The following is an 11,416-nucleotide window of genomic DNA, read 5'->3' as shown; positions in this document are numbered from 1 at the left end:
TATTATTATTATTATTATTATTATTATTATTATTATTATTATTATTATTATTATTATTATTATTATTAATGGCTTACATTGTGGGTGATCTAAATAAAACAAAGCACCTGAATGAACTTGAACGGAAATTTGCACTATCGCACCTGCATAATAGAAATTTGTGTTTTGAAAATTTTGATGATGGTCACCTGACATGGCGACCATGCTGGGTTTTGCAGAAAACAAAAAATAAATAAATAAATAAATAAAACATCTCTAGGGCAGGTGAATGAAAATTCACCATCTTTTGCCTGTATCTACTACGTAAGCTTGTAAATGGAGGTTGTTAATTTGGTGTCAGTCCGCATGCAAACTAAGCTGAACAAAATACACTTGCCAGCACAGTCCATGGAATAGATTAACTTGGTTTTTGGCAGTGCACCTCGGGATACATTTTAGTACAGTATACCTTGCTGCGGAGTTTTAATGTTTCCTTTACTTCAGTGATGGTGATTGTTTTAATATTAGACCTTTAAGTAATAAAAAGAAACTGAATAAATTATATATTTTGAGCTGTCAGAATTAACAAAACGAATTTTGAAATATTCCTTAGCTCCATTTTCAGTCTTATCATGCGTTACAAGTTTTAATAATCATTATATAGATTGGGCTTCAGTATCGAACTGATTAGAAAACTTCGATGGCACCTCGAAAGAGGCAGACCAGGATAGGGAAACAAGTCCCTTGTCCGGGATATTTACATCAATACAAAACTTTGGTAATTATCATTTTTACCCTAATAGTAAAAATTAACATTTCTTATTTTTTGAAATTTTGACAGTGAATAACTAAGCTCTGAATTTTTCCCTGTAAAGAAATCATTATACTAAGAGGAAAAAAGACCAAATATTACCCCTGCCACTACTGTAGCTGTTACAGATTTTACTACGAACTGCGTTTTAGCTAGAATGCTTAGAGCTATGATATAGTTTGCTAATGCGAATTGTTACAGCATGATTGCTACGAGTCATGTTTTTCCAGTTTACTAAGAATTATTTTATAAAAATTAATACTGCGAGTTTTACTATAGTTTGGTAGGTACGATTCATTTTGTAAATTGATTTCTATGAATCATTTTATGGATTGATTACGACGAATTATGTTACGGCTTGCCTACTATGAATTAATACTTCATAGCTTGATTACTACGAAGTATAGTTTGATCACCACGAACTGTTGCAGCTTGATTGCTAATTATGTAACAGAATGACTACTAAGAATTATGCTATAGTTTTAGTACCACGAATTGCGTCATAGTTTGGCTACTGTGAGTTACATTTAAATAAAACAGGAACTCTAACGTGACCTCCAAGAGCCTGGGTGGATTTATTTTACAAATTGTTATCGTAAAAGAGAACTAGTTTTCTTATATATGCTTTAGTTATAATGCAAACAGTTATTCATTTTATTTTTATGGCATTAACCGTAAGCAAAATCATTGCTTAAAAACGATTCCCGGACAGTTCGCTACTGGACCCTTCGTACCCGGACATTTCGTTACCGAACACTTCGCTACTGGACAGTTCGTTACTAGGACCCTTCGCTACTAGGACAATATGCTACCTGTATAATTATTTAAATACTGAATACCTTGTTAACGTAATTGTGCCATTCATCTATCTTGTTTCATTTACGAACCACCAAATATAGCTTAAATGCTCGATAGCTTGTTATTGTAGTTACACCTTCTATCCTTCTTATTTTATTTGCCGTCCACCAAGTCCTTTTTTAAAGAGTTTTTGAACCCTTAGCCAGTCAAGATGCCGAGGACGATTACATCCAGAAGAAAACAAATCAAGTTAGTGGATGATTTGAATTGTATATATGATAAACAAAAGCAAAATAGTGACGGAACAAAACAATACTGGATGTGTGAAAATCGGAGATTTAAAGCAAGAGTGCACACAAACATACAGTACATGAGGAAAATGACGCGATAATAAAGGTAGTTGGTGAGCATAATCATACCGCCACAGCATCATCTGTCAGTGCAAAATGTGCCCAAAAGCGAATAAAAGAGAAAGCACCTGGAACCCAGGACTCCTCTCTTACTTTGCTTGCTATTGAATTGAAGAATTTGCATGAAAGTGCTGTAGCTGAACTTCCTTCTGCATCAAATTTAAGCCGTAATATAGGCCGTTAGAGGCAAAAGGAAAATAAATGTCCCCCAATCCCAAAAACACGGCATGGTTATTTTGATTCCTGAAGAGTACTCCGAACTGAGTAAGGGGTCGTTATTTCTGCAATATGACAGTGGTGAAGATGATCTTGCAAGGATTTTAGTATTTGCATCTGAAGATGGGTTAAGGGATTTGAAAACTTTAAAGTATGGGCAGGCGATGGAACATTCAAGTGCTGTCCAACAATGTACTACCAGTTATATGCTTTGCATATTCAAAATAAAAACATAAGTGTTCCCAAACTCTTTGCACTACTGCCTGACAAAACCGAGGCCACTTACAAACACTTCTTTCTATAATTAAAGAGCTTGTACAAAATTATGATCCAGATCATATTTTGGTTGATTTTGAAAAAGCAGTCTTAAATTCTCTGAAGACTGTTTTTCAAGAAACGGAAGTTACTTGCTGTTTATTTCATACAAGCGGCGATACCATAAAGACGACGACTTTAATTTGAAAGTGCGGTGTTTCCCAACACTGGCCTTTTTACCCAAAAACGACGTTGTCGAAGGGTTTGAAGAGTTAATTATGATGACGAAATCCCAAAAGAAATTGTTCCTTACTTCGCTACAAATTATATTGGTGGTGAACGAGACCGTGGATCTAGGAGGAGAAGACTAGATCCCCTGTTTCCTATAGATTTGTGGAATGTGTACGAAAGAGCTATCAATGAAATGCCAAGGACAAATAATAACTTAGATAGGTTTCATAGCTCCCTTAGAATGTCAGTTACATGCTCACACCCTAACATATGGAAACTTATTGATTCCTTAGAAAACGAGGAAGCGCTAACGAAAACGAAAATAATACAAATAAATTGCGGTTACTCATAACCAGACTCCAAGAAAAAAAAGTACAAGGATTGTGGGCAGAGGATTCTGAAAGTTATTAATCGCTACGACCCAGAATGTAAAATGAATTTTCTTCAAGCTATCGCCCATAACTTGAAACTTAATTAGTACTGAAATTAAAGTCAATTTTGTTTTAACACTTTATTTTACGATATTTTGATTTTATGATACATACATTGTAAGTGATACTAGCAAGTAAATAAATGATGAATTATAACTGAAACATTGTTTTTTTCTCATTTGTGTTAGTTTATAAAATTATTATTATTATTATTATTATTATTATTATTATTATTATTATTATTATTATTAACATCTATGTTACAATTCCAATAAAAAAAAAGGTTGAATCCCAACCGATTCAACAAACAAGGCAAATAAAGCTTTTGGTAACGTATTGTCCTAGTAGCGAAGGGACCTAGCAACGAACTGTCCAGTAGCGAAGTTTCCGGTGACGAAATGTCCGGACACGAACGGTCCAGTAGCGAAATGTCCTAGCACCCTTAAAAACAGCCAAAACAATACAACCCTAATTAGGGAGCGATTTTCCTATGGCTCTTTCTGAAGTAGCCACGATCCCTACTACTCACTCAGTTCTTCAGTCGATATGCATATGTACGTAGTAAATACAAAATATTCTGACTTCCGTCAATCGTTTTGAGGCATCTCTCTCTCTCTCTCTCTCTCTCTCTCTCTCTCTCTCTCTCTCTCTCTCTCTCAGCAGAAGGCATTATGATCACCCTGTCAGTTGACCTTCATCACCAAAATTTTCGAAGTCTGAACTTTAGTTGCTGTAGCGCGAAGCTTTACCAAATTCCTCAGGATCTGCCACAAAACTGGTCAGCTGAAAAATTTTAAAAACATCCTAAGAGAGAAAAACAACCATAGAAGAGCAATGAGATTCCCTCTGAAATCACTTGAAGGGAAGCTATCGTTTACGACATTTTTCTTGAATTTCATGAGGAATTATGATGTCATTATGAGTAAATAACACAGCAAATGGCCCAACAATGCAAAAGGATTCTTGCGTAACACATATAGGCTTCTAAATCTATAACAATCTATTGCGTTTTCATTTTCACGTCTGCATAATTACTGTAACTGATGTCATTGTGAGAACCCCATGACATGAAGCATCATACAAAGGCAGACTTCATGAGCCAGTAAATATAAGGTAATATTCATGATGAGGTTGAAAGCCATAAAGCCAATATAGTGGAGAGTTTCTGGACTATTACTGACAACTGTCTTAGCTGACTTCTTTTCAGGGTAAAATGCCAGTGACATCATGAACCAGGGGTGAAAACTTTTTCGCAAACCCTCAAGAAAATTGAAGTCATTTACTTTACCCTTGACTAGTTATCTTCACTAAAGTATTGCATCGAGAGAAAGAGATTTGCATCATCAACTGAAATAATGAAAACAGTAGTTTTTTTAGAAATCAAAAAGTAGATTTGATCAATGCAGCTGGCTGGGCTCAGAAAGTCAACCCAGGGCACGCTCGAGCAATCTGAACTACCTTCAGAATCCGGCAATTAGTGTCTTAGCCTCCCAGTAACGGCAGTATGTTGATCGCAGGATCAACATCTTTCAAGGGCAGCGTTAGCACGTGACTAGGATAAAGATTAGCACAATATTTACCACAACTTTTATGTAGAAAACTGTGATGCTGGGAGGAGTCCTGGACCATCTATAGTCATCTAGACTTAGAAATGCCAAGTCTCCCGTGTTCGTCTTCGCACATAGTACATCTTATTTCAGTTCCTAAAACCAGAATCATAACTGTATGGTGGGTGGAACACTATTCTCCTTTCATTCTCTTTTTTTCTTCTTTAGCATTTTCATATTGATATATGAATTTCTTGCCTGAAACACGCGTGGGTGGCTTTTGGGACAATCGTGAGTTAATCTTCTGTGCTGTTTTCATGCCTGTATATGAGAAGGTAATAGTAAGTCTAGGATAAACTTCCATTATGAGGATCAAAACATATGGTCAGGATTGGAGTACTGACGCTCGAAATATATGGTTTCGGCGTGTAATTATTGGTTTTATTGGCCTTTTAAAACACAAAAACACGCACACACATATATATACATATATATATATGTGCGCGTGTGTGTGCGTGCGTGTGTGTGTAATTGTAATAAACCACAATGCGCTTTTAAGTACTCAGTCATTTTTACCTCTTAATATATTGACTTCTCCGTATTTTTTTTTTTTTTTTCAGATATGCTTTTCAAGAGGTTCTAGCAACGACGAACTAGCGCAGTGCTCAAAAGACGAATGTAAGTCTAGTTCACCTCATGCACTCATTCAACTATCAAATACACATACGGTTTACAAGAGCTACGAGACCCATTCGCTCCATCATATGGTTTTTAGGGGAAATATGTAATATATATATATATATATATATATATATATATATATATATATATATATATATATATATATATATATATATATATATATATATATATATATAGTATGTATATATATATATATATATATATATATATATATATATATATATATATATATATATATATATATATATATATATATATATATACATATATATATATATATATATATATATATATATATATATATATATATAATATATAGTATATATATATATGTGTGGGTATGTATATATATACATATATATATATATATATATATATATATATATATATATATATATATATATATATATATATATATATATACATATATCAAAATTATGTATTAATTTCATGTCTCCCTTCCACTTTTTTTAGACACGCTTGTAACTAGCAGACCATATCAGCACAGGATATCTTCTGTAGCAGGTGTACTACGAGCAAGAAATGTTCGAGAGACGACACATTTACACGTTTTTTAAGAAGCAAGTGTAAGTCTAGCTCAATTCATGCAAGCAGTATCTGTCGCCCATTATACATAGTAGTTTAAACGTTATTTTTTGTAACAAACAGGGTTGCAACTAGGATGGTGTTTATAATAGTAATAACCTGCAGTTGTAGACCACAGATCAGAAATATCCTGTTAAACCATTTGACATGAGCTGTATTTCAACGCTATACCTCTATTTGAGTCTTAAGTTCCAAAGGCTGCGTTTTGCAGAACACCAGCTTCCACATTTTGCTAAAATGTCGCCTCATGGAACATTTTTCGTGGGAGTCTTAAGAACGGTCATGGACTTAAGTTTAAAAGGGACTATAACACGGCTTTCAAACTCATGCACCGTGTGTACTCATTTTGAATCATACAAAATTAATAATAGTCATGATAATAAAAAAAAAATATTCGCCTTTACCATGCAATTGTTTCATTTAAAATTTTCTTTGCCAAATAAACCAGTTACGGAAAAAGACCACTTTCATTGTATGAGAAAACGCTCCAACATGTAATCTGTAGCACTCATTCATGTATCTGTACCGAGGCCCATTTTGTATTGTATATTTATTGTCGACCTTTCTTGGAAAAAAAAGAGAGGTCCGCGTCAAATAAAAAAATAGATTCCTAGATAGGATTATCAACTTCGGTGGCAGTCAAGTTATAATTTTTAGTGTAAACCCAAAATGATCACTTGATTGAGATCATCCATCGAGCCATATGAAGCACATGTCACATTTTGTAAAGTCAGAAATTCAATTTATCTTTCAAGAATGGTTTTACTTAAGCATTTAACATTCCTCAACGCTCTGTGTGGATGTGGACGGAGCTGAATGACAGAAACATGATCAATTCCGGTGTTATCGTGTCTCCAAAATACGTGGGAAAATGGAATATCCATTTTGGGGAAATATCTTAAGGCCTTAAGGTGAAATATAAATGGTAATTGATTCACAGGTGCTGCGATATAAACATTTTTGTGATACTGTTAAGGCCAGAGATATACTTGAACACGGTTCCCAACGATTTTTCTTGTTATTTTGGTGCACCATAAATTTGAAAGATAGTAAAGTTCATTCTCAAAAACACTGACAACAACAATCACATAGAAAATTAACTAATAATAATAATGAGTGTCACATTATTAACTTACGTGGGAATATATGAGTCACAAGCTTATCCTGACTCTCTCTCTCTCTCTCTCTCTCTCTCTCTCTCTCTCTCTCTCTCTCTCTCTCTCATCCAAAAATGGCATCAACTTTTTTATACTGGATAAAGAATATTTGTTCTGAGATGAAGATTCTGAATGCATTTTCAAACTTCAGGGAGAATATAACCTTCGCCTTGTCCTAAGAGTAAAATAAACTTGCTTAACCCCCTTTTCTAGGATACAGCGCCTGCAGCAGTTTGACCCGAGGTTTTTATCCTCTTCACAGTCTTCAAGTGTTCCGCCCACAAAGTTTCATCGTATAAGGCATTAAAAGGAGAGAGAGAGAGAGAGAAAGAGAGAGAGAGAGAGAGAGAGAGAGAGAATAGCTGATGGATATTTAATGAGTAGTTTTACTTTATTGGGGTAGGGGTTACCTTCTTGTAACCTTGTGTTATTATCGATTAATACTCTGAGGATATACTGTATATATTTTTCAGAACGCTTGATAACTCAAGCTTGTTTTTTTTATTTCCTCTCTCTCTCTCTCTCTCTCTCTCTCTCTCTCTCTCTCTCTCTCTCTCTCTCCAAGGCCGGCTGCAACCCACTACATTCTACTCAGCAACTTACCGAATCAACTAGGTAGGTCAAGAGAGGCGTTGGGTTTTCAGAGACGATGTGCTGATCGCTTCATCCACTCGAGATCTCTCGCCAGTGTGCCAGTGAAGTATCGCATAATCGAGGGGAGAGAGATATTTTGTTTTTTATCAGATTTAGTCAGTCTTGTGCATGAACGGGCTCTTACTAACCCAGCCCGAACGAGAGGGTGGATGTAATGTGTCCTTTTCCCATTTAAGGCTTAATTAATGGTCACATAACCGACAATAATGCCAAAGATTGTTCCTCATGAGCATGTGTACAAAAATATGCTGTTAGGATGACCAGGAGAAATTATAAGGAAGACGGAAAATAATTGAAGGAACGCCTCAAAAATAATCAGTTTGTTTTCCTTTACACGCACAAAATGAATGCAGGTGTAAAACCCTTTGCATTCATACCCCTGTGGTTCTTGGAAGGGATATTGAATTAGTGATATGCAAAATTCCGTAGGTAGCTGGAGACGAGGTGAATAGGGCGTGCGTGTTGGTCTGCGTGTGACCCTTCGTTTGTTCCTGGAAGGTCTCTTCAGTATGACCTTTCACTTTCATTTCATTTTATTTCAGGTATTTGACGTTATCTTGTTCACTAGATTTAGTTGGCTGAAAAACCAGAAGCTGAAGAGCTAAATGTACTGTGCATGAACTCAGTTTTCGAAGTGGAATTAGTAAACCTTTAAGATGGAAAACACCACTTTATGATGGATATGATTTTACTTAAAATAGAAATGACCCCTCGTATACTGACTTGGCTGTTTTGCAGAATGTGGAGTGAGTAAACAAGAGCTATGATTTGGAGTTGGAAGTCATAGCAAAAGTAATGAAAATGTTCAGTAAGCGTATTCTCAATAGGATATAGAAAGAAATCAGAAGGGTGGTCGGTGATAGAAGAGAAGGTGTTGACTGGAGTAACAATGGAAAGTTGGCAGAATGATAAATATGCAAACTTAATCAGCAAACCAACCCAAGATTTACAAAGCTTGCTTGATAGAATGCATCATATATCTAGAGAGACGGGACCCAAAATAAATCTAAGAAAAACCAAAGTAAAGAGGAATGAGCATGCGCAAATAACGTAAGGGGGATTAACGACGTTGATTCTCTAAAAAATGTAACCAACAATGATATCCTGTACAGGTTCTCTAGAGTTGGAATTTAGTGAAAGAATAATTAAGGCGAATCAAACAATGGATACGCTGAATAAGTCTGGAAATTGCAAATGAGAATATACACGAGTCTAGTACGATACGAATACTAGACGGAATGAATCGATATAGCCTATATTCGAGTGTAGGTTCTCGTCTGTCTTTACTCGCCGTAATGACTTCTTAACTTGTCGATTTCTTACACTCGGATACGCTTGTAAATACAACCCCTTAGACCCAGATGAAAAAATAAATGAAACTCGACACGTCAAAGCAAGTTTGCCCTTAACCACTCGACCTCGAGAACAATGTAAGTGTATTCCCGCTGAATTGCATATACATATACACATGCATATACATGCATATCTGTATATATATATATATATATATATATATATATATATATATATATATATATATATATATATATATATATATATATATATATGTGTGTGTGTGTGTGTGTGTGTGTGTGTGTGTGTGTGTACACACGCATACACATATAATGTATATATATATATATATATATATATATATATATATATATATATATATATATATATATATATCGGTCCCGGACGATTCATCCAAAGACAATTGGTCCAATGATGATTGGTCCAAAATCAATTGGTCCAACAGGATTATTGGTCCAAATCCAATTGATCAATGGGATTATTGGTCCAACAGCATTATTGGTCTAAATCCAATTGATCCAATGGGACAATTTGTCCATTAAATTTTGACCTTTGTAACACTTGCAAGTGGCCTGGATATTCGCAATTGCGATATGAAAAGCACAGATCATCATACTTGGATGGATGTACCCACTATAGAATTGCCTACCTTATTAGTCAAAAGGTCATTTCAACTATTTATGTTAAAAAAGATTGAAAGCAAATACAAACTGCCATTTCATTACTTTTTATTCAGAAAAAAATCTAATTGTTTTACTTTAGTGATATAAACTGTAATACAGTACATAAATAAAACTGCCATTTCATTACTTTTTATTCAGATAAAAAAATCTAATTGTTTTACTTTAGTGGTATAAACTGTAATACATTAATTAAACGATAAAAATAAAGAGGATTAACATTTGATTTATTACATGTCAGAATTTAAAACCTTAGGTTATGAGCTAGCGCTCGTAGAAAATCTAAAATTTCATAATTCTCTCTCGGAAAATACAGTTAAAATTCTTTGTTCACGTTCAGCATCTTTTTTTTTAATTTACGTTTTATTTCTCCACGAACAATGCATTCCATTTCGTCCTCCACATTCTTTTGTTCTTTTCTCAACTCACTAATTGGTTTGAAGAGCCCGACATGGGCTAAGCCTAGTAACACTTCCAAACGTCTATGCCACGCCTCTACTTTATTTTGTGTTCGTGGTACACTTGCTTCTACTCGATCATACACTGACCATAATGCAGGGGGGAAAAGTGGAGGATTTCTCACTTCTTGACCTCGTAACATTCGCCTAACTTTTCCGCGAACGTAATCTTCATCGAAATAATTTACAACATCCGTCGCCTCATCAGGAATAGTTTGTTTTAGTTGCAACCAGGCATCCTTAATTTCGTTTGCAGGTAAAAACGCAAGTGCTGCCATTTGCCTGATTTTCAAGGATAAATTTTCATTAGTTCCGTATTCAATTTTTAAACCTGAAGATATAACTTTTCTGTAAATACTCTGACCGAGATGAAAAAAACAGCCTTTGTGTTGAGTGCCAGGAATTTCAGATCCAATTGCACTGATTACTCCAGTTTCAAAATCGGTGATAATCATTTCAGGAGAAAGGTTGATATCACTTTCAGCAGCATAGTCGAGAAGATCCTGGAAAACCTGCACATAACATTCAGTGTTTTTTCGTGTCATTAGCACATAAACTAGAGGTAGGATGCGACTTCTTTCTTGCGGTCCAACTGGAGCATGAATCGTGTACAGTTGTTTAAACAGTGTTGGAACGGTCTTAAACGTTCCATCCATTATCCAAAAATGAGCGTCTTTGAGTTTTTTGACATTTGAATGGGTTGTGAATAACAATATTTTATCATCTCCAATGTTGGATTCACTAACTAGAAATGTCTCACCGGAGAGTGTTTTTTCTATATTCGTCTGGAATAAACATAATATATCTTGTAAACCACTTGGTTCTTGGGGTCCTTCCTTGCGTACTCTTCTAATCATTTTGCTGATAGTCTCTTTTGACCCTATATATGGCACAACAGATGGATCTAGTTAACTAACTACATCTTGAATAATTTGGCATGGTTTATCACTGGTGATACTAGCTTTTTCCTTAATTGCATTTTGGCATTTCACTACATGAACACGACTTGACTCAGCAGCTCCGCAAGTGTGTTCTCTTTCATTTTTCAAATAATGGCAGTTATCTTCAAAGTGCGTGTTTGCTGTGCCTTTACATCCTCTTTTTTCACATCTCCAGTAATACGTATCTTCTCCAGTTGTCTTCTTAGTTCTTTTCGAATGTAGCGTA

Source organism: Macrobrachium rosenbergii, chromosome 1 (genome assembly GCF_040412425.1).
Source record: "Macrobrachium rosenbergii isolate ZJJX-2024 chromosome 1, ASM4041242v1, whole genome shotgun sequence".
In the NCBI taxonomy this organism is placed as follows: domain Eukaryota; kingdom Metazoa; phylum Arthropoda; class Malacostraca; order Decapoda; family Palaemonidae; genus Macrobrachium; species Macrobrachium rosenbergii.
Note: the sequence above shows the minus strand (reverse complement) of the source record.